The following is a 25,309-nucleotide window of genomic DNA, read 5'->3' on the forward strand; positions in this document are numbered from 1 at the left end:
ACTGCTTTGTGTCTGTGTGGGGTGATCTGGCTAGAGTACAATAGAGAAATACACATCTACACACACTCTTACGTAAACACATGTAGTCACGCACAATACACAAATGTTGCTATTGCTGGTGTCTCGTGTCTTACACAATTCCTATGAACATGGCCTGCTTGTCTTAATTGGTACGGATCTATGTTTGTAGTTAATGATATTGAAAAAGAATAACAGAGGAAGTGTACATTTTGGAAAAGGCAGGAGAAGGATGGAGGACAGGGATGTATGGAGACTATGTGTCTCCAGAGACAGTGACTGGTCCCTGGGTAGCCCATTAGAGCACCCCACTAGTTTTATCTTTCCCATGCTGGGATGGTGAAACCATGCTATGAAGAATATTCATGTACACACTTGCACAAAGGTATATATGCACAGGGACAAATGTGTCAGTCTCTGTTTGTCTGTTGGGCTGGGCATTATAGACCAAATTAAAGGGCCTCTCTCTCCCACAGGAAAGCCTTCAGAGGTGTCTAAAGGCCAACAGACGTTTTACAGTGACAGACTAAAGAGAGAGAGAGAGAGGGGCGCTTGACCTCTGATTAAGCTATTTTCACCCACTCCTCAAAGGGACCACCTGGAAAAGCAATGCCCCACCACCGATGGGTAATTAGAGTACTGTATGACCACCACATTCACCTCTCAGTCCCTCATTAGAACAGCCCCTCATATGAGCACTGTTGAGTGGTTACTCATCTGCTAAGCGAATCAATATACAGTAGGAGTTGAATTCTGGCTTTTCATTTCACACTTTGTTTGAAGGACAGTCTCAAATGTTTTGCATGTCAGAAATGCACATATTCAAGCAGATAGTACTGCTGTTATAATGACAGCTCCCTGAAGTTATATTACAACAGACACTCTTATCCAAAGCGACTAGCATTGAATAGTCCCCGCGATATGCAATTTTTCAGGGAAGTCAGGAACCAATACAAGCAGTCAGTCAGGAAAGCAAAGGCTAGCTTTTTCAAACAGAAATTTGCATCCTGTAGCTCTAACTCCAAAACGTTTTGGGACACTGTAAAGTCCATGGAGAATAAGAGTTCCTCCTCCCAGCTGTCCACTGCACTGAGGCTAGGTAACACCGTCACCACCGATAAATCCACGATAATCGAGAATTTCAAGAAGCATTTCTCTACGGCTGGCCATGCTTTCCTCCTGGCTACCCCAACCCTGGCCAACAGCTCCGCACTCCCCGCAGCTACTTGCCCAAGCCTCCCCAGCTTCTCCTTCACCCAAGATGTTCTGAAAGAGCTGAAAAACCTGGACCTGTGCAAATAAGCTGGGTTAGACAATCTGGACCCTCTCTATAATTATCTGCCTCCATTGTTGCAACCCCTATTACCAGTCTGTTCAACCCCTCTTTAGTATCGTCCGAGATCCCTAAAGATTGGAAAGCTTCCGCGGTCATCCCCCTCTTCAACGGGGGTGACACTCTAGACCCAAACAGTTATAGACCTATATCCATCCTGCCCTGCCTTTCTAAAGTCTTCGAAAGCCAAGTTAATAAACAGATCACTGGCCATTTCGAATCCCACTTTACCTTCTCTGCTGTGCAATCCGGTTTCCGAGCTGGTCACAGGTACACCTCAGCCATGCTCAAGGTACTAAACAATAACCTGACCCGGCCAAGGCTTTCTAAGGTATTAGAAAGGTATTCTTGTAAGGTATTCTTATCAGCAGACTCAACAGCCTTGGTTTCTCAAATTACTGCCTCGCCAGATGAACCAACTACTTCTCAGACAGAGTTCAGTGTGTCAAATCGGAGGGCCTGTTGTCCGGACCTCTGGCAGTGTCTATGGGGGTACCACAGGGTTCAATTCTCTGGCCGACTCTTTTCTCTGTATATATCAACGATGTCGCACTTACTGCGGGTGATTCCCTGATCCAACTCTACGGAGAAACCAACATTCTGTATACATCTGTAACCTCCAAATAAGCTTCAATGCCATACAACCCTCCTTCTGTGGCCTTCAACTGCTCTTAAAACGCTAGTAAAACCAAATACATGCTTTTTAACCATTCGCTGCCTGCACCCGCCCGCTCGACTAGCATGACTACTCTGGACGGTTCTGACTTAGAATATGTGTACAACTACAAATACCTAGGTGTCTAGCTAGACTGTAAACTCTCCTTCCAGACTCATATTAAACATCTCCAATCCAAAATTAAATCTAGAATCGGCTTCCTATTTCGCAACAAAGCCTCCTTCACTCTTGCCGCCAAACATACCCTTGTAAAACTGACTATCCTACCGATCCTCGACTTTGGCGATGTCATTTACAAAATAACTTCCAATACTCTACTTAGCAAACCGGATGCAGTCTTTCACAGTGCCATCCGTTTTGTCACCAAAGCCCCTTATACCATCCACCACTGTGACCTGTTTGCTCGGCTGGCCCTCGCTACATATTCGTCGCTAGACCCACTGGCTCCAGGTCATCTATAAGTCTATGCTAAGTATATCTCTGCCTTATCTCAGCTCACTGGTCACGTAGCACGCGCTCCAGCAGGTATACCTCACTGGTCATCCCCAAAGCCAACACCTCATTTGGCCGCCTTTCCTTCCTGTTCGCTGCTGTCAATGACTGGAACGAATTGCAAACATTGCTGAAGCTAGAGACTTATATTTCCCTCAACAACTTTAAACATCAGCTATCTGAGCAGCTAACCAATCACTGTAGCTGTACTTAGCCCATCTGTAAATAGCCCACCCAATCTACATAACTAATCCCCATATTTAAGCCAATAACCTTTTGGTTACTGGCCCAACACTCTTAACTGCTAGGCTACCTTCCGCCCTAAGGTTTGTGTTGACTTACAGTACCAGTCAAAAGTTTGAATACACCTACTCATTCAAGGGTTTTTCTTTATGTTTACTATTTTCTAAATTGTAGAATAATAGTGAAGACATCAAAAATATGAGATAACACATATGGAATCCTATAGTAACCAAAAAATTGTTTAACAAAATATATTTTATATTTGATATTCTTCAAAGTAGCCACCCTTTGCCTTGATAACAGATTTGCACACTCTTGGCATTTTTTCAACCAGCTTCATGAGTTAGTCACCTTGAATGAATTTCAATTAACAGATGTGCCTGTTAATTTGTGTAATTTCTTTCCTTCTAAATGTGTTTTAGCCAATCAGTTGTGTTGTGACAAGGTAGGGGTGAAATACAGAAGATAGCCCTATTTGGTAAAAGACCAAGTCCATATCATGTCAAGAACAGCTCAAATACGCAAAGAGAAATGCCATCCATCATTACTGTAAGACATGAATGTTAGTCAATCCGGAAAATTTCAGGAACTTTGAAGGTTTCTTCAAGTACAGTCTCAAAAAAACAAAAAAGTTTAAACTGGCTCTTGTAAGGACCGCCACAGGAAAGGAAGACCCAGAGTTACCTCTGCAGCAGAGCATACGTTCATTCGAGTTACCAGCCTCAGAAATTGGAGCCCAAATAAATGCTTCACCAAGTTCAAGTAACAGACACATCTCAACATCAACTGTTCAGAGGACACTGCGTGAATCAGGACTTTGTGGTCGTTTTGCTGCAAAGAAACCACTAATAAAGGACACCAATAAGAACAAGTGACTTGCTTGGACCAAGAAACACGAGCAATGGGCATTAGATCGGTGGAAATCTGTTCAACCGCCAAGTCTTTGTGAGACGCAGAGCAGTTGAACGGATTATCTCTGCATGTGTGGTTCCCACCTTATAGCATGGAGGAGGAGGTGTGATGGTGTGGGGGTGCTTTGCTGGTGACAATGTCAGTGAATTATTTAGAATTCAAGACACACTTAACCAGCATGGTTACCGCAGCATTCTGCAGTGATACACCATCCCATCTGGGTTGCGCTTAGTTGGACTATCATTTGTTTTCAGCAGGACAATGACCCAACACACCAGGCTGTGTAAGAGCTCTTTGACCAAGAAGGAGAGTGATGGAGTGCTGCATCAGATGACCTGGCCTCCACAATCACCGAACCTCATCCCAATTGAGATGGTTTGGGATGAGTTGGACTGCAGAGTGAAGGAAAAGCAGCCAACATGTGCTCAGCATATGTGGGAACTCCTTCAAGACAGCGAAGCTATTCGAGAGAATGCCAAGAGTGTGCAAAACTGTCATCAAGGCAAAGGCTGGCTACTTTGAAGAATGTAAAATATAAAATAGATTTTCATTTGTTTAACACTTTTTTGGTTTCTACATGATTCTGTATGTGTTATTTCTTAGTTGTTATGTCCTCACTATTATTCTACAATGTAGAAAATAGTAAAAATAAAGAAAAACCCTTGAATGAGTATATGTGTCCAAACTTTTGACTGGTACTGTATGTTGATGTTGCTGTATGCTGCCACTGTAGTGTCAATAGATGGCATAGATTTCCTCAGTGACCTCATCGTGTTCTATAGTGTGTGTAAAACTGTGTCTGTGTTCTGGTTGGTTTTCCTGTGCTGACACTTCACACTGGAAGAAACACGCTGTGGGACACTTAACATCTGTAACACAGCATTCTGACTTCCTCTGACTGCTTTGAGGCTCTGAAGACACACAGACGTCGTCCTCAGCGGTCTGGGCACAGCACAAACTAACTGTACGCTGGTATGTGTGTAGTCCTGGGTTGGTGTGTGGCAGTGTGAGGACACTCTAGCTCCTCTCAGCTCAAATGTAGAACCATTCGTTTTTCCCGGTCAAGACATAGCTACATGCCCTACTATATATCTGATGAATTTGTGCCCTACATGTGCAGTCCACTGCTCCAAACCTCTCTTGAATATCTATAGAATAACTGTACCCCTAATTGAGTTTCCACCCTAAACCACAGGTCATGAAACACTAAGGTTACAACATTTCGGGAATCAGGAGGGAATAATCAGGAAATCCAGAATTTCTGGAAAACCAGGGAATTTATGGAAAGTTCTAATAATTTTGCAACCGTATGGAACACTCAGTGTGACTGGAGGTAAATCAGACCTACAGCATGACAAACTCTACTGGATGGTTCCACACACTTTCAATCACTATTGACTCCACTGTTTTTTTTCTTTTGTTGGGTGTGTGTCTGTAAAAAAACAACCTTTGTAGTGAATTCAGTAGAAACATGTTTTATTAATTGCCATATGTTTATTGACTTCTCTTTCATGTCAGTTCTTTTGTTCTTTCTTTGTAGTGGCAAAAGATCTCTGTGCATCATCGTTTGTGACCTATCTGAGATGTCAAAGGTGTCCTTTTGATGTGGAGTACAGACCTCATGCGAGGCAGCACCTGTGCCATTCTCAGAGTAGATGAGTGTGTGTGTGTGTGTGTGTGTGTGTGTGTGTGTGTGTGTGTGTGTGTGTGTGTGTGTGTGTGTGTGTGTGTGTGTGTGTGTGTGTGTGTGTGTGTGTGTGTGTGTGTGTGTGTGTGTGTGTGTGTGTGTGTGTGTGTGTGTGTGTGTGTGTGTGTGTGTGTGTGTGTGTGTGTGTGTGTGTGTGTGTAGATTAGGATGACACTGTCAGGCAGCTCCAGTGGGAGACGTGGGAAAAGAATCCATCACTATTATTCCTCTCTTCTTCTACCTAATGACTCTGGTAATTCTGGGAGTCTGACGCTCATTGGCGGCATGTGTTGCTGCCTTTCATCCTGGCCTAGGCACACATGTTCACACATATTCTCCGACGCATTCGCACATATTTACACACACACGTTCACACATGTTCTCAGAGCCCCTAACCTCAGTCTGGCTTCTCTGTGTGGCATCATGCCTCCAGCGGATGATTCCACTGTCACTCACTGGAGGTGAGGGAGATCATTTTCTTAATGAAGGGAGAGCTCAAGGAATGTGATACACACACACACACACACACACACACACACACACACACACACACACACACACACACACACACACACACACACACACACACACACACACACACACACACACACACACACACACACACACACACACACACACACACACACACACACACACACACACACACTGTAATCTACCTTCACTCCATCTGCTGGACAATTTGTAAAACACACACACACACAAGCACATACAGTACACACACGCACACAAACACACCTAGTGTAATCCACCTTCACTCCACCTGCTGGACAATTAGTAAAACACACACACACACCACAGAGACGAATAGGCTCTGCCTTCCACTGCTACATTGTTATGAACGTACAGTAATAGTTTAGTTGTTTATTGCTCACATGAACAAAAATCTTTCAACTGGGCCATCAGGCTTTCTGTTTCTTCTTGTCCTTTGAAAATAGGAAGAAAGGGGACAGATTCTTACTCACATATTGATGATTGTTTAATAATTACTGTTAAATTATTATCTTAGAAAATACCACATTAATGAGTAGTACTAAATATATTTATAACATGTTTACCCAACCCATGTTTACTGAAGCACAAACAAGTCACAAGAAAAAGGGTGACATTTTAAATGAGGCTGGTTTGTTTGTGCTGAACATCTACAAATTATATTTTAAACATGCCATTGGTGGAACTTCTCACAAGTCACTCCAGAAAACAAGACTTTGTTTTTTTCCCAATGATATCCTATTCCCTATTATGTTCACTACTTTTGACCAGTGCCCATGGGGATTTGGTAAAAAATAATGCACTATGTAGGGAATAGGGTGCCATTTGGTATGAATCCACATGCATACTTGCAGGAATTCCTTGAGCTTCTTCTAATCAAAAGAATTCAAAATAATTCTCCTGGCCTTCGTTTTGTTTGATTATGGCGCTACGCGATGGGCCTTGTCTCTGGCGGTTTGGGAAAGCACAAAGAGAGAGGAGACAAAAAAATTGTTCACCCATTTACAAAATTACACATTGGTTTCCTTACCTTGTAAGCAGTCTATGGACAAGGTATGACAACAATCCATGCTTTGGTTTTTGTTTACCTGGCAGTGGTTGGCACTGTTTCCAAATGCTAACGTTTTAGCATTTATGGTACAAATCCCATTCAAGTAATGGTACAGATATGAATATTTTTCAGATCATGTTCAAATCATCTATAAGTGACTTTGTTGAGCTTCACAATAAATTTGAGATACTTTTGAATAATTTGGACATGATTAGCATAAAATGCTAATATTGGTCCCATTACTTGAATGGCATTTGTGCCACAAACGCTAAAATGTTAGCATTTGGATACACTGCCATGGAAACTAAACCAAAGCACAGATTGCTGTCGTAACTTGTCCTTACAAGGTAAGGAAACCTATATGTAATTTGGGTGAACTATCCCTTTAACAGAGGGAGCTTGTCTTTAGCATGTGTGCCAAAGTGCCACTAACACAGTGACACTGTTTCTCCTAGGATGGAGGGGTGGTGGAGCCGAGGGATGAAGGGAAGGAGGGATGTGTGTGTGGTGGAGACTTGGCCCATCTGTTCCTCTCTCTCTTTATCTCTCCTCTTTCTGATTTTTTGGTTTGCTAGACCTCCCCCAACACTCAAGGAGATAGAGGGTAGAGTCACAGGGGACCTCACTCGTCTTCCCTCCTACCCCCTGTCCCCTCCCTGTCAATCAGCCATCCTCTTCCCTCCCTCCCCCTGTCCCCTCCCTGTCAAACAACCATCCTCTCCCTCCCTCCCCTGCTTGTGCCACTTCCACCATGGGAAAAGGGCCACTGATTAGAACAGTCCCACTCACTAAGAGCCATCCGTCATCATCTAAGCAGACCCTCCCCTTTGATCTAAACCCCCTCCCAGCCTCCCTCCCATTCTCTCCTTCCCAGTCTCACCCCACTCAGCCTCCCTCCCTCCCAGCCCCACAGCCTCTCCCTGGACACATTCATTAATTGAATCAGGATTAATTAGCTTTGATGTAATCAAATCAAATCAAATCAAATTGCATTGGTCGCATACACAAATTTAGCAGATCTTATTGCAGGTGTAGTGGAATGCTTGTGTTCCTGGCTCCAGTAGTGCAGTAATATCTAACCATTCACAACAATACACACAAATCTAAACGTGCTTTACATCTGGTGAGGTTGGGAGGAGGCAAACCTGAAGACAGGATGTTGGGATGAGGCATTCTGAAGACAGGATGTTGGGATGAGGCATTCTGAAGACATGATGTTGGGATGAGGCATTCTGAAGACAGGATGTTGGGAGGAGGCATTCTGAAGACAGGATGTTGGGAGGAGGCATTCTGAAGACAGGATGTTGGGATGAGGCATTCTGAAGACAGGATGTTGGGATGAGGCATTCTGAAGACATGATGTTGGGATGAGGCATTCTGATGCCAGGATGTTGGGATGAGGCATTCTGAAGACAGGATGTTGGGAGGAGGCATTCTGAAGACAGGATGTTAGGATGAGGCATTCTGAAGACAGGATGTTGGGATGAGGCATTCTGAAGACAGGATGTTGAGATGAGGCATTCTGAAGACAGGATGTTGGGATGAGGAATTCTGGAGACAGGATGTTTGGATGAGGCATTCTGAAAACAGGATGTTGGGATAAGGCATTCTGAAGCCAGGATGTTGGGAGGAGGCATTCTGAAGACAGGATGTTGGGATGAGGCATTCTGAAGACAGGATGCTGGGATGAGGCCTTCAGAAGACAGGAGGTTGGGATGAGTCCTTCAAAAGACAGGATGCCGGGATGAGGCCTTCAGAAGACAGTATGTTGGGATGAGGCATTCAGAAGACAGGAAGTTGGGATGAGGCCTTCAGAAGACAGGAGGATGGGGAGAGGCACTAATACTGTGTTGGAAGGCTGGATCTACACTGTAGATATTCGACTTTATGGCTCTGACTTAATTTAGTTATGGTTCCATATGTAACCGGTGTGAAATTACTAATAGAGTTTCAATCGGTGAAGTCACTCGCTCTGAGACCTTGAAGTACTTGTTCCCCTTGCTCTGCAAGGGCCGCGGCTTTTGTGGAGCAATGGCTAACAATGCTTGGTGGGAGGTGTTATGTTTGTTCCTTATATAATGACAAACTGGGGCGTAGGTTTAACTACTTTTAATGAACATATACTTCAGCTAGAAAACTCCATGTTTAGCATTCTTTAACCATCCGCCTAGCCTGGTGGGTAATGTAGTCTAAATGTTATTAACACATAACAACACACTTCTTTCCATTAAAAGAAAACTACTTTTCTATGTAACTACACATGTCACATCACATTTGTTTACTCAACCTGCATAACATGCATTTTTTAACAACACACATTTCTTTCCCCAAATGTTTTTTCTTAAAAATAAAATATTTTATATAATATAATATATATAATATATATATATATAAAAAAAAAAACATTTTTAGCAATTCCTCTGAAGGGCAATTTAAGCCCTTCAGAGGCTCTGGGGCTCCTTTCAGGGGCTCTGGCTCTGCTGAAGTGCTTCCTGAAACAGTTGGACGGCGTTCATTGTCAGGGTGTTCTGACTGAATTGTCAATTTATAAAGGCATTTGACACTTCAGCAGTATCCTCCTGATGATCCTCAGTCCCTTGAGTGAATGGCTGAAGCCTTAGATCCACTCTGTTTCGTCTCAGTTGTGACCCATGCTCTGTTTGGATCTCATAGGATCGCGGTGCAACTTCTCTCTGCACACACCCTTGCTGCATCCAGGTTCCTGTAGTGATGTCTTGGAGTCGTACATGATCTCCAGGTTTCAGTTCAGGTAAGTGTCTTGCACTTTTGTTGTGTCGCTGTTTTTGTTTGTCTTTCTGTTTTTCCTTCGCGAGTTTGACTTTGTGAGGACCTCTGGGTGTTAGCAAGTAATCATGGATGGGTAGGTTTGCTCTGATGCGACGTCCCATCAACATTTGTGCAGGTGAAAGTCCGTTCTGTAGTGGTGCGCCGCGGTAGATCGTCAGATTTTTTAGAAAATCCTCCTTTCCATCGTGTGCCTTTTTCATCAGACCTTTGACAATTTCGACTGAACTCTCTGCTAAGCCGCTGAACCTTGGGTAGTTGGGGCTCATTCAGAACTTGAGAACTGCGGGCCATTGTCCGAGTACAGTTCAGACACAACCCCATGTCTTGCAACGACTGATTTCAGGTAGGTGATTACAGCTTTGCTGGAGGTAGTTGGCAGTGTTGCTACTTCAGGGTAGTTTGAGTAGTAGTCGGTAACAACAACGTGACTTTTGCCATTGCAGTCAAAAAGGTCAACTCCAACTTTGTAGTAGGTTCTGTTGGGTACTGGATGAGGCATTAGCGGCTCTGCTTGCTGCCTTGGACTGTATGTCAAACACAGTTCACATGAAGCAGTGGTCTGGCTGATTTCCTGGTTCATTCTTGGCCAGTACATTACTTCTAGCGCTCGTCGTTTGCATTTCTCCTCACCCAAGTGGCCCTCGTGTACTTTCTGTAGCATTTCTTTGCGTAGTGCCATGGGAATGACAATCTTGCTGCCTTTGAACACTATGTCATCCACAACGGTGAGCTCTGCTCTGCACATCCAGTAATCCTGTATTCTCCTTGTGTCACGTTCGTCATATTGATGAGACCAAGGCGCAGCGTGATAAGCATACATTCTTCTTTTAATTAACGAATAAACACTAAAAAAATGAACAAAATAACAAAATGAACGTGACGCTATATAACACGAGTGCTGACAGGCAACTACACATAGACAATAACCCAGAAAAACCTAAATGGAAAATGGCAACCTAAATAGGATCCCCAATCAGAGACAACGATAAACAGCTGCCTCTGATTGGGAACCAATTCAGGCCACCATAGACCTACATTACCTAGATATACCAAAACCCCATAGATGTACAAAAACCCTAAACAAGACAAAAACACGTCTCTTTTTCGTTTGAGATATTTCAGATATTTTTTTCTTCGCATATCTTTAAAAACATTTTGCTAAACCTAAGCTTCCAAATACTCTTCTGCAACCCGCCAATGTAGCTACTTTTCCTAAAGTAGTTATATTTACTTCGAAACAGGAAACCTTCAACTGAAGCTAGCCAGCTATGCTAGCGGTCTTCAGCTAACCTTTAGCTCGGAAAGCTCTCGCCAGTTCGAACAACGCGACGCTAACCAGAGCATAACGGACCTATTTATTTTTTACCCCCGGATTCCCACCACAAACGGAACATTCTTCAGCTGGATCTTCACAACTAGCTATCGAGCTAAACAGCAACCCTGGTTGATTACTCCTGGCTAGCGTTTCCACCCACGTAGCTTGAAGCTATCCCGGCCAGAGCTCCTAGCATACTCCTGGGCTTCTATACCCGGATCCACGACCGGTCTATCGATGTCACCGCATGAAGAGGAATAAACATCGCAACGTCCTCCAAAGGCTAACTCACTAGCCCTCGCTATCTCCTTGCTTGCTAACTCTGCATGCTAACTGCTAGCTTGTTTAGCTTGTTTAGCCCAGAACACACCCAAGAACCTCCAGAAGCTAACCAGCTAGCTACAAGCTATTTAGCTACCAGCTAGCTAGCTACAAGCTATTTAGCTACCAGCTAGCTAGCTACAAGCTACTTAGTCATTGTTAGTTTTCTTAACCTGGATAACACTCGCCAGCCCAGCCCCCCTGCCCCATCCACTGCTGCCCCTGGACTCTGATCACTTGGCTACATAGCTGATGCACGCTGGACTGTCCATTAATCACGGTACTCCATTCTGCTTGTTTGTTTTATCTGTCGGCCCCGTTGCCTAGTCAATGCCATTTTACCTGCTGTTGTTATGCTAGCCGATTAGCTGTTGTCTCACCCACTGTTTTAGCTAGCTTTCCCAATTCAACACCTGTGATTACTGTATGCCTCGCTGTATGTCTCTCTCAAATGTCAATATGCCTTGTATACTGTTGCTCAGGTTAGTTATCATTGTTTTAGTTCACTATGGAGCCCCTAGTCCCACTCCTCATACCCCTGATACCTCCTTTGTCCCTCCTCCAACATATGCGGTGACCTCACCCATTACAACCAGCATGTCCAGAGATAAAACCTCTCTCATCATCACCCAGTGCCTGGGCTTAACTCTGCCATACCCGCACCCCACCATACCCCTGTCTGCGCATTATGCCCTGAATATATTCTACCATGCCCAGAAACCTGCTCCTCTAATTCTCTGTCCCCAATGCTCTAGGCGACCAGTTTTGATAGCCCTTAGCCGCACCCTCATACTACTCCTTCTCTGTTCCGCGGGTGATGTGGAGGTAAACCCTGGCCCTGCATGTCCCCAGGCACCCTCATTTGTTGACTTTTGTGATCGAAAAAAGCCTTGTTTCATGCATGTCAACATCAGAAGCCTCCTCCCTAAGTTTGTTTTACTCACTGCTTTAGCACACTCTGCTAACCCCGATGTCCTTGCCGTGTCTGAATCCTGGCTCAGGAAGGCCACCAAAAATTCAGAGATTTCCATACCCAACTATAACATCTTCCGTCAAGATAGAACTGCTAAAGGGGGAGGAGTTGCAGTCTACTGCAGAGATAGCCTGCAAAGTAATGTCATACTTTCCAGGTCCATACCCAAACAGTTCGAACTACTAATTCTGAAAATTACTCTCTCCAGAAATAAGTCTCTCACTGTTGCCGCCTGCTACCGACCCCCCTCAGCTCCCAGCTGTGCCCTGGACACCATTTGTGAATTGATTGCCCCCCCCATCTAGCTTCAGAGTTTGTTCTGCAAGGTTCTGCAAGGTGACCTAAACTGGGATATGCTTAACACTACAATCTAAGCTAGATGCCCTCAATCTCACACAAATCATCAAAGAACCCACCAGGTACAACCCTAACTCTGTAAGCAAGGGCACCCTCATAGACGTCATCCTGACCAACTGGCCCTCCAAATACACCTCCGCTGTCTTCAACCAGGATCTCAGCGACCACTGCCTCATTGCCTGTATCCGCTACGGTGCCGCAGTCAAACGACCACCCCTCATCACTGTCAAACGCTCCCTAAAACACTTCTGTGAGCAGGCCTTTCTAATCGACCTGGCCCGGGTATCCTGGAAGGACATTGACCTCATCCCGTCAGTTGAGGATGCCTGGTCATTCTTTAAGAGTAACTTCCTCACCATTTTAGATAAGCATGCTCCGTTCAAAAAATGCAGAACTAAGAACAGATACAGCCCTTGGTTCACTCCAGACCTGACTGCCCTCGACCAGCACAAAAACATCCTGTGGCGGACTGCAATAGCATCGAACAGTCCCCGCGATATGCAACTGTTCAGGGAAGTCAGGAACCAATACACGCAGTCAGTCAGGAAAGCTAAGGCCAGCTTCTTCAGGCAGAAGTTTGCATCCTGTAGCTCCAACTCCAAAAAGTTCTGGGACACTGTGAAGTCCATGGAGAACAAGAGCACCTCCTCCCAGCTGCCCACTGCACTGAGGCTAGGGAACACGGTCACCACCGACAAATCCATGATTATCGAAAACTTCAACAAGCATTTCTCAACGGCTGGCCATGCCTTCCGCCTGGCTACAACAGCCCCCCGCAGCTCCTCGCCCAAGCCTCTCCAGGTTCTTCTTTACCCAAATCCAGATAGCAGATGTTCTGAAAGAGCTGAAAAACCTGGACCCGTATAAATCAGCTGGGCTTGACAATCTGGACCCTCTATTTCTGAAACTATCCGCCGCCATTGTCGCAACCCCTATTACCAGCCTGTTCAAACTCTCTTTCATATCCCACCGTACCTTCTCCGCTATGCAATCCGGTTTCCGAGCCGGTCACGGGTGCACCTCAGCCACACTCAAGGTACTAAACGACATCATAACCGCCATCGATAAAATACATTACTGTGCAGCCGTCTTCATCGACCTTGCCAAGGCTTTCGACTCTGTCAATCACCATATTCTTATCGGCAGACTCAGTAGCCTCGGTTTTTCAGATGACTGCCTTGCCTGGTTCACCAATTACTTTGCAGACAGAGTTCAGTGTGTCAAATCGGAGGGCATGTTGTCCGGTCCTCTGGCAGTCTCTATGGGGGTGCCACAGGGTTCAATTCTCGGGCCGACTCTTTTCTCTGTATATATCAATGATGTTGCTCTTGCTGCGGGCGATTCCCTGATCCACCTCTATGCAGACGACACCATTGTATACACTTTCGGCCCGTCATTGGACACTGTGCTATCTAACCTCCAATCGAGCTTCAATGCCATACAACACTCCTTCCGTGGCCTCCAACTGCTCTTAAACGCTAGTAAAACCAAATGCATGCTTTTCAACCGATCGCTGCCTGCACCCGCATGCCCGACTAGCATCACCACACTGGATGGCTCCGACCTTGAATATGTGGACACCTATAAGTACCTAGGTGTCTGGCTAGACTGCAAACTCTCCTTCCAGACCCATATCAAACATCTCCAATCGAAAATCAAATCAAGAATCGGCTTTCTATTCCGCAACAAAGCCTGAAAACTGACTATCCTACCGATCCTCGACTTCGTTGACGTCATCTACAAAATTGCTTCCAACACTCTACTCAGCAAACTGGATGCAGTTTATCACAGTGCCATCCGTTTTGTCACTAAAGCATCTTATACTACCCACCACTGCGACTTGTATGCTCTAGTCAGCTGGCCCTCGCTACATATTCGTCGCCAGACCCACTGGCTTCAGGTCATCTACAAGGCCATGCTAGGCAAAGCTCCGCCTTATCTCAGCTCACTGGTCACGATGGCAACACCCATCCGTAGCACGCGCTCCAGCAGGTGTATCTCATTGATCATCCCTAAAGCCAACACCTCATTCGGCCGCCTTTCGTTCCAGTACTCTGCTGCCTGTGACTGGAACGAATTGCAAAAATCGCTCACCAACTTCAAACATCAGCTAGCTGAGCAGCTAACCGATCGCTGCAGCTGTACATAATCTATTGGTAAATAGCACACCCATTTTCACCTACCTCATCCCCACAGTGTTTATTTATTTACTTTTCTGCTCTTTTGCACACCAATATCTCTACCTGTACATGATCATCTGATCATTTATCACTCCAGTGTTAATCTGCAATATTGTAATTATTCGCCTACCTCCTCATGCCTTTTGCACACATTGTATATAGACTCCCCTTTTTTTCTCTGTGTTATTGACTTGTTAATTGTTTACTCCATGTGTAACTCTGTGTTGTCTGTTCACACTGCTATCCTTTATCTTGGCCAGGTCGCAGTTGCAAATGAGAACCTGTTCTCAACTAGCCTACCTGGATAAATAAATGTGAAATAAAAAAATAAAAAAACACACACACAACACCCTTGTCACACCCTGATCTAACCAAAATAATACAAAGATAACTAAGGTCAGGGTGTGACACCTTGGACAGTTGTTTTTCTGTGCAGGCCATTCTATCAGTGTTGTTTATTTCAACTCTGTCATTGTTTGGTCAGCTGCGGTCTCTCTTTTGATCTGCTCCATTCTCTCAGAAGACACGGGAAGTGATGCTACGATCATGTCGACGTAGGCCTGAATCTCAGTGTTGTTCTGTGTGTCGAAGCTCTCCTTCTTATCGACTGCTCGAGAAAGCAAGGTAGGTGATCTTGCTCATGAAGCATCTCACATCATCCTTGTTCTTCGGGCGCTCCATTTACAAAACATAAATCCACACTTTCCACATGTAGTGTTCTGATCTCTCTTTTTTGTTTGTTTTTGTTTTGTAAAGTGTTTGTGTTGTGCTCCTCTCTTGTTATTCCAATACACTGACGTCTCATCCCTTCACAGCTCTTTAGCTTGTGCTCTGGTGGTTTCAGCTGCTCGACACATATTCACTGTTTTATCCAAAGTTCAATCTTGCTCACGCAGCAATCTCTCCTTGAGTCCATTATCAAGTATGCCACAGACTATCCTGTCTTTCACTAGTGAGTCTCAGATTTTCAAATTCAAACGTTTTGCTCAGTGTGTTCAGCTCAGCCAAATACTGGTCAAAACTGACTCCCTGTTTCTGATCATGAGAGAAAAACTTGTATCTCTCAAACGTGACGTTCTGGCTTGGTACAAAGTACTCCTCAAATTGAGCTATTAGCACAGTCAATGTCAAGTTTGCCTCGTCTTGCTGAAAGCTATTGTAAATGTCCAATGCATCCTCTCCAATAACATGCAGAAAAATGGAAGCCTTCAATTTGTCATCATCTCCCCCTGCACCACTGGCTGCTACGTAGATATTGAATATCTGCTTGAAGCATTTCCAATTGTCAGCTAAATTGCCTGTTAACTGCATAGGAGTAGGAGGACGAAGCCTATCCATGACGGAGAACAGGAACAGTGTCAATTTCTCTTTCTTCAGTATGTTGCTCATCAACTTGCTCATCAACAGATTCCAATGCAGCCTCGCTCTCGCTGCTGTCACTCTCGCTGCTGTCACTCTCGCTGCTGTCACTCTCACTGCTGTCACTCTCGCTGCTGTCACTCTCACTGCTGTCACTCTCGCTGCTGTCTCTCTCGCTGCTGTCACTCTCACTGCTGTCACTCTCACTGTTGTCACTCTCACTGCTGTCACTCTAGCTGCTGTCACTCTCGCTGCTGTCACTCTCGCTGCTGTCACTCTCGCTGCTGTCGCTCTCGCTGCTGTCGCTCTCGCTGCTGTCACTCTCGCTGCTGTCACTCTCGCTGCTGTCACTCTCGCTGCTGTCGCTCTCGCTGCTGTCACTCTCGCTGCTGTCACTCTCGCTGCTGTCACTCTCGCTGCTGTCACTCTCGCTGCTGTCGCTCTCGCTGCTGTCACTCTCGCTGCTATCGCTCTCGCTGCTGTCACTCTTGCTGCTGTCACTCTCGCTGCTGTCACTCTCGCTGCTGTCACTTTCGCTGCTGCGGCTCGTTGTCCTCGCTCTTGCAAGCTAGCATCTTCGACTACTCACGTCACTTGACTTGTGGTAGAATGTTCCATGTTCGTCGCCGAAAGTTACTCCTTTCTTTTCTCTGTCTCGTCATAGCGATCTGACACCATGTTATATTTGTTCCTTATATAATGACAAACTGGGGCGTAGGTTTAACTACTTTTAATGAACATATACTCCAGCTAGAACATTTTATGTTTAGCCATGCAAGGCATTCTTTAACCATCCGCCTAGCCTGCTGGGTAACGTAGTCTAAATTGTATTAACACATAACAACACAGGAGGCAGTTGTTGATAAGTGGAAAGGGTTCCTGGTTTTAGCCCAGGTGGGGCGAGGAGAGGGACGGAAGCTATACTGTTACACATACACAGGGTTTTTCACTGTTTTAGTAACTGACTCATGCAAATTACTAGAGCAGTTAGTGTTGCCACTGGCATTCTGACTGATTTATACTGTAGGCTACCTATAGCACACAAACACGCTCCTCCAGGATGAGTCCATTTAGGGTCCTTACTCCTCTGAAAGCAGGCATCCCAGTGATGGGGCTATGAGGAGGTTCTGCGATAACATGGCTGATGAAGATAGATCTGTCAGAGCAGAGCAGAGGAGGAATGGGAGTGGAGAGGGAGGGCAATCCATACATCAGTCCTCAGCCCTGGGGCCCTTGCTGTCTCTGCCTGGCCGGTTCCCCTTTTTCCACTGGGATTCTCTGCCTCTAACCCTGTTACGGGGGCTGAGTCACTGGCTTGCTGGGGCTCTCTCGTGCCGTCCCTGGGGGGGATGCGTCACCTGGGGGTTGATTCACTGTTGTGGTCGGCCTGTCTGGGTCCCCCCCCCCTTGGGTTGTACCGTGTCGGAGATCTTTGTGGGCTATACTCGGCCTTGTCTCAGGATGGTAAGTTGGTGGTTGAAGATTTCCCTCTAGTGGTGTGGGGGCTGTGCTTTGGCAAAGTGGGTGGGGTTATATCCTTCCTGTTTGGCCCTGTCCGGGGTGTCCTCGGATGGGGCCACAGTGTCTCCTGACCCCTCCTGTCTCAGCCTCCAGTATTTATGCTGCAGTAGTTTATGTGTCGGGGGCTAGGGTCAGTTTGTTTATCTGGAGTACTTCTCCTGTCCTATTCGGTGTCCTGTGTAAATCTAAGTGTGCGTTCTCTAATTCTCTCCTTCTCTCTTTCTTTCTCTCTCTCGGAGGACCTGAGCCCTAGAACCATGCCCCAGGACTACCTGACATGATGACTCCTTGCTGTCCCCAGTCCACCTGGCCATGCTGCTGCTCCAGTTTCAACTGGCCTGGGCCCTAGGACCATGTCCCAGGACTACCTGACATGAGGACTCCTTGCTGTCCCCAGTCCACCTGGCCATGCTCCTGCTCCAGTTTCAACTGTTCTGCCTTACTATTATTCAACCATGCTGGTCATTTATGAACATTTGAACATCTTGGCCACGTTCTGTTATAATCTCCACCCGGCACAGCCAGAAGAGGACTGGCCACCCCACATATGCTCTCTCTAATTCTCTCTTTCTTTCTCTCTCTCGGAGGACCTGAGCCCTAGGACCGTGCCCCAGGACTACCTGACATGATGGCTCCTTGCTGTCCCCAGTCCACCTGACTGTGCTGCTGCTCCAGTTTCAACTGTTCTGCCTTATTATTATTTGACCATGCTGGTCATTTATGAACATTTGAACATCTTGGTCATGTTCTGTTATAATCTCTACCCGGCACAGCCAGAAGAGGACTGGCCACCCCACATAGCCCGGTTCCTCTCTAGGTTTCTTCCTAGGTTTTGGCCTTTCTAGGGAGTTTTTCCTAGCCACCGTGCTTTTACACCTGCATTGTTTGCTGTTTGGGGTTTTAGGCTGGGTTTCTGTACAGCACTTTGAGATATCAGCTGATGTACGAAGGGCTATATAAATAAATTTGATTTGATTTGATTGATTTGATTTGGGTGTCATTGTCATAGAAACAGGGATAATTCAGAAGGTGGTGTGGCTCCAGTTTGTCCAGGGGAGGGATAGGGAGAGAGGGAAGGAGGGAAGGAGAAGATAGACGGACGCTCAGGCAGCTGTATCTACGGTACAGTGGTGTGTGTGTGTGTGTGTGTGTGTGTGTGTGTGTGTGTGTGTGTGTGTGTGTGTGTGTGTGTGTGTGTGTGTGTGTGTGTGTGTGTGTGTGTGTGTGTGTGTGTGTGTGTGTGTGTGTGTGTGTGTGTGTGTGTGTGAGAGACAGAGAGGTTTAATGATCCACATACACCCTTGACCACTTAACCGTAGGCCCTGTGGCAGCAGGTGAGCAGTGAACAGAGTAGACAATGAATATAGATGAAACAACCAGGAAAGGCTTTGACTTCACTGAGGCACAGGACCACACGCTGGTCCTGCCGATATAATCATTATCGCCTGTATAAATATTTCAGGATTTTATAATAGGATGGTGTTATTATGGTGTAATTATATGATTCTGAAAAGAAGAAAAAAAATGACAAATGTGACTGATATTTCTTTTAAGATTTTCCCCTATTTATCTGCAAATATGTTGTTGTTAAGCTTGCTAACCTACTAGCACAACAAGCTAATACAAAGCATGCTAACACAATAGCAAAACGAGCTAATACAAAGCATGCTAACCCACTAGTACAAGGAGCTTATACAAAACATGCTTAACCCACAAGCACAGCGAGCTAATACAATCCATGCTAAACCAATAGCACCACAAGCTAATACTGCTAACCCACTAGCATGGTGAGCTAATTATATCGCTCTTAATTATTCAACAGTGACATGCTCCGGACGAAACACTGTTTTCTTTTTCTGTGGTCCACTGTGTCTTTAAACGACCACACGCAGAGGGACCTCCGGATCCACAGCAGAAAAATAAGTTATAGCCATTAATCTTTCATAGTTAATTATGATCACATACCTCAGCCTTTATTATTCATCCAGACGAGATGAGGCTGCGGAGGGTTTTTGCGTCTCATTGTTGTGGTTTGACCCGACGGGCCAGGGAGATGACGGAGGGATGAATGATTAAATTCTGAGGCATAGAGAGAGCCCTTCTTTCTGCCTCTTTTGCCCTATCACTCCACTCATTCACCCAGCTACATCTCTATCTCTCTTCCAAAGCATCTGACCCAACATCCATGCAAAATAGACAGTAGAAATCAACTGTTCAGCTCTTATTTCATCCAAGATAACAGTATGAATCGGTATATTGAGAGGATAAGCTGACAGAATAAATAATCAATGAATAAAGCTATTTGTTTTAGGCCGGCCTGTGGGACTAATTATCCAATGAGGTCGTTACAGGGGTGAGTGCAGTCACTGTGTGAGTGAGGGCACTGTGTGAGTGAGGGCACTGTGTGAGTGAGGGCACTGTGTGAGTGCAGTCACTGTGTGAGTGAGGGCACTGTGTGAGTGAGGGCACTGTGTGAGTGAGGGCACTGTGTGAGTGCAGTCACTGTGTGAGTGAGGGCACTGTGTGAGCGAGGGCACTGTGTGTTACTGCACATGCGTGTGTCAATGTTATGTGGGGCAGGTGGGAGCCCATAACTCTGGCCCCAGAGAGAGAGAGGGGAGCTGGGGGACTAGAAGATTGGGAGGAGGGCCAGAGGAAGACCCAGGGCCTTATAGGCACCAGTCAGAGGGGTGCTTGAGCTGTGATGGATATACTGCCCCAGGGAGAATGGCTCCAGAGAATGGTCCACTGGGCATTGAAAACACACACACAGCTAGACAGAGACAAAGCTATAGACACACACACACACATACACACACAGACACACGCACGCAGACACACACACACACACACACACACACACACACACACACACACACACACACACACACACACACACACACACACACACACACACACACACACACACACACACACACACACACACACACACACACACACACACACACACACACACACACACACACACACACACAGACAGACACACGCACGCAGACACACACACGCAGACACACACACGCAGACACACACACGCAGACACACACACACACGAACACACTAACACACACTCAAAGCCAGACACATTAAGATAGACATGGGGTGTTTTGCTTGATGGTCTGTGACATCTGTAATTCTCTCTAATTCTCCCATTGGACCAGTACTACTTAGAATGATTGATGATATTGTTTCAATGCCTTGTAAACAGCTTGCTAAGTGAAGGTTACCGGTTTAAAATGCAGACAATATTTTCACCACTAGCAATTCCTTGACTTTGTAGTGAAACACGGTGACATTCATATGTGTAGGTGTGTAGTAATACCCCTATGTGAAGAGGCCTTCTCCCTTCTATGTTTCATAAAGGCTGTCTGATCGTCTCACTGTCTGCTCAGTGAACTGCTCTGAGGAAGCGTGACACCAGACTACACAGTCATCCCAGCATGATCAGTAGCTGTGCAGACAGCATTATTACAGATGTGGTTGGAGCTGTGCTGTTATTATCATTACTTAACCCCAGTGTATTGCTCTGCACGTAACCCTATCATTAACATGAAATGTTAATCATCCATGCAACCAGCCGTCCAGGCTGGGGGGGGAGTCTTAGTGTGTGTGTGTGTGTGTGTGTGTGTGTGTGTGTGTGTGTGTGTGTGTGTGTGTGTGTGTGTGTGTGTGTGTGTGTGTGTGTGTGTGTGTGTGTGTGTGTGTGTGTGTGTGTGTGTGTGTGTGTGTGTGTGTGTGTGTGTGTGTGTGTGTGTGTGTGTGTGTGTGTGTTTTACAAGGTAGCCCAGCCGCCTGCCATGCGTTTTAATTGAATTCAGTTGTAATCAGTGAGATGTTTGAAGGAGACAACATGTAAAGACTGTGTGGCACACTCCATTATAACTGCTCTTCTCCTCACAGCTGCTCACAGCCAGGCTGATCACACCGGATCTCTAGTGAAGCCTGTGGTTATGCTGATGCAGACACACAGGAGTTGTGGGTGTGTGGGTGTTTGTGTGTGTGCTTATGTGTGTATTTGTGTGTGTGTGTGTTTGTGTGTGTGTAAGGAATCTTGTACTGTATAACAATGTTGGAAAAGCAGAAGTCTCCAGCTCACCTTTGTAAACAGTGCTCCATCTCTGCATTTTGAAATTGTTTGTGCTTCTTTGTCCTCTATTTCAACTAATATTCTACCTAACACCGTATAGCCATGGACCTAATATGTATGTTGGTTTTCTTCATAAAGTATTTTCCCACCATGTATCTACAGTAGAATGACAGTACAGTATACCCCAGAGACATGACCTGACTTACAGTAGTCTGGGGCCAGATTCACAAAACCTTCTTTAAGAAGAAATTTCTGCCAACTATGGATTTATGAAGAAAGTTAAGCAAACACAACACAGTTATTAGAAATATTCTTAATTTTTTTCCTATGTTACTTCCTAAGAAAAAAGTTAAGAAGAAATGGGATTCCTGAAAATAATGTTTTAGGATTCATTCTTGGAAATGTACTTAACTTTAGGACAGCTCAACTCTTCTCTTGAGACAAATTTATAATTTTGTAACCACTAACGCTTTATTGCGCTACAGACACAGTTGGCTACCAGATATTTAGATACAGCAAGTAAACAAATTAAACCCGCATTATCTAGCTAGCTAGATATCTAAACTTAGCTAATGTTAATGTAGGTAGCTATGTTGGCTATAATGTCATTACCTGTTAGCTAGCTAACGTAGCTACCTAACGTACTAGTTGCGCAGTTCCTCTACCACCGTCTCTCCTATGATGGATGATCTCCTCCAGCTGGTCCACATGAATGGTCTCTCAGCTCCCTTCTTCTTAGCAGCCGACTTGATGTCAGACCACTTCTTTTTTACTGCGTCAAGAAAACTCATTTTTCAACCACTCCACAAATTTCTTGTTAACAAACTATAGTTCTGGCAAGTCGGTCAGGACATATACTTTGTGCCTGACACAAGTAATTTTTCCAACAATTGTTTACAAACAAATTTTTTCACTTATAATTCACTCGATTACAATTCCAGTGGGTCAGAAGTTTACATACACTAAGTTGACTGTGCCTTTAAACAGCTTGGAAAATTCCAGAAAATTATGTAATGGCTTTAGAAGCTTCTGATAAGCAAATTGAAATAATTTGAGGTGTACCTGTGGATGTACTTCAAGGCCTACCTTCAAACTCAGTGCCTCTTTGCTTGACATCATGGGAAAATCAAAAGAAATCAGCCAAGACCTCAGAAAGAAATTGTAGACCTCAACAAGTCTGGTTCATCTTTGGGAGCAATTTCGAAACGCCTGAAGGTACCACGTTCATCTGTACGAACAATAGAACGCAAGTATAAACACCATGGGACCAGGCCACCGTCATACTGCTCAGGAAGGAGACGCGTTCCGTCTCCTAGAGATGAACGTACTTTGGTGCAAAAAGTGCAAATAATCCCAGAACAACAGCAAAGGACCTTGTGAAGATGCTGGAGGAAACAGCTAAAACGAGTCCTATATCGACATAACCTGAAAGACCGCTCAGCGAGGAAGAAGCCACTGCTCCAAATCGCCATAAAAAATCCAGACTACGGTTTGTAACTGCACATGGGGACAAGTATCTCAAGACATCTGTCAGGAAGTTAAAGCTTGGTCACAAATGGGTCTTCCAAATGGACAATGACCCCAAGCATACTTCCAAAGTTGTGGCAAAATGGCTTAAGGACAACAAAATCACGATATTGGAGTTGCCATCACACAGCCCTGACCTCAATCCTATAGAACATTTGTGGGCAGAACTGAAAAAGCGTGTGCGAACAAGAAGGCCTACAAACCTGACTCAGTTACACCAGCACTGTCAGGAGGAATGGGCCAAAGGTGCTGCTTCATTGTTCATTTGCTCAGTTGTTTCATTCTCAACCAGAATTTCATCATACATGCCAAGCAGGAAGTTTTAGCTCAGTCTGTACGTGGCCTCTCTTCCTCGGTGCGCACTGTCAATGTGTCCGTTTCCATCTTGTCCAGCTGTGTATGTAACATTTCACATAAACCCAGTTTCTTGTCTGCATCGTTGTAGCGGTCCTTGTACCTAGCATCGAGCATGTTGGCGACACAGTAAAGAGAGCATCCCTAATTTCAACCAGTTCTTACCACTGGGCTGCATGTTGGGATTTTTTTCAAGTTATTATGGAGGGAACATGGATGGATGAAGCACAAAAACTAATTTCCCGAATCAGTGTTTTTGTTTGATCAGTTTCAGCTCAGTGGCAGTGTACTTTTTTCAGATAGAGATGACAAAAAGTAACAATTCCCCATGTGGCATTTCGTTTTAATAGAGCTCTATTAGGTGTTAAATCTTCTCCAGCATGGCTAAGCAGAGGGTGAACTGTCCCGTTTAAAACAGCCCCATAACTCCTGGGGAAAGTAGCAGTTTCTTCAAACAGAACCAGTCTGTGTTTGGTGTTTGTCTGCAGGAGACGTGAGACGTCCACTCCTGACGTGCACTACTGCCTGCTAGTCCTGCAGTGTCTCTCTGCCTCTCTGCTCCTGTCCTCTCCAGATCATAGACTCCGTTAACATCCCAGGCAGTTGGAGAAAACAAAGCTAACGTGTGCAATATAAGAGAGGAGACTCTCCTTTTAAATGACAACCACATTTCATTGGGGGGTAGAAAAACTGAGACAGACAGTCGAAGAGGCAACTTGCTAGCTGCTGGGACATTTTCCAGCTACAAAGGTTTAACAGACTAACAAATTAAAGAATACGTGATGCCAATGTGACTACAGATGTTTTGCCTTTGGTGTCGATCCTTGGCATAATCCCAAACTGAAGAAACCAAGGAAAATGCAGTAGATGAAAGTCCAGGTTTTCCAAGAACACTAGGTGGCTTATTAAATCCACTTTGATCCTCCTGTCTTTGATATTCGTAGTCTCATAAAGAATTCACTTTCAGCGGTAAATATAGGTAGTTCAGTGAGCTGAGATGACATATACCCTTCATTCCTTCACACTCTGTTTAAATTATCCAAAACAATCAGAGAAAATATGGTGAGAATAAAAAACACATTAAAATAGTACTGGGTTGTTTTCCTGTTTTTCAGAACAGGCAGTGTTTAATTTTGGGGCACTGCCCTATACAGTTTCACCATTTCATTATGAAATAGTATGGCTCTTCAAACTTCTAGCTGGAGCACAATAGAAGTGTCTCTTAGTGAGTAATGTTGGCTCTTGGGATCAGAAGGGTACAGGTCTTATAGTTGAAGGAATGGAAATGTCAGTAAGTGTCATTATACAACAGTTTACTTTTTCAATATGAGGCAGCGACACAGCTACCCTATGACAGAACATTAGACAAGTGACATTAGTCACAGGCCAGAGCCACATCCATTAGATATGAGTTGTTGGTTGTGACAGTCATGTGTGACCTGGTGTAGCTACAGGATACAACCCCTCTGTTGTAAACACAGACACATAGTTCATCTCCTCTCTCCTCCTTTTACCCCTCGCACAGTTCTCTCTGTCCTCTGGGCATGGATGAATAACCTCTCCCCTC

This window comes from Oncorhynchus gorbuscha, linkage group LG05, assembly GCF_021184085.1.
Source record: "Oncorhynchus gorbuscha isolate QuinsamMale2020 ecotype Even-year linkage group LG05, OgorEven_v1.0, whole genome shotgun sequence".
Taxonomy (NCBI): Eukaryota; Metazoa; Chordata; class Actinopteri; order Salmoniformes; family Salmonidae; genus Oncorhynchus; species Oncorhynchus gorbuscha.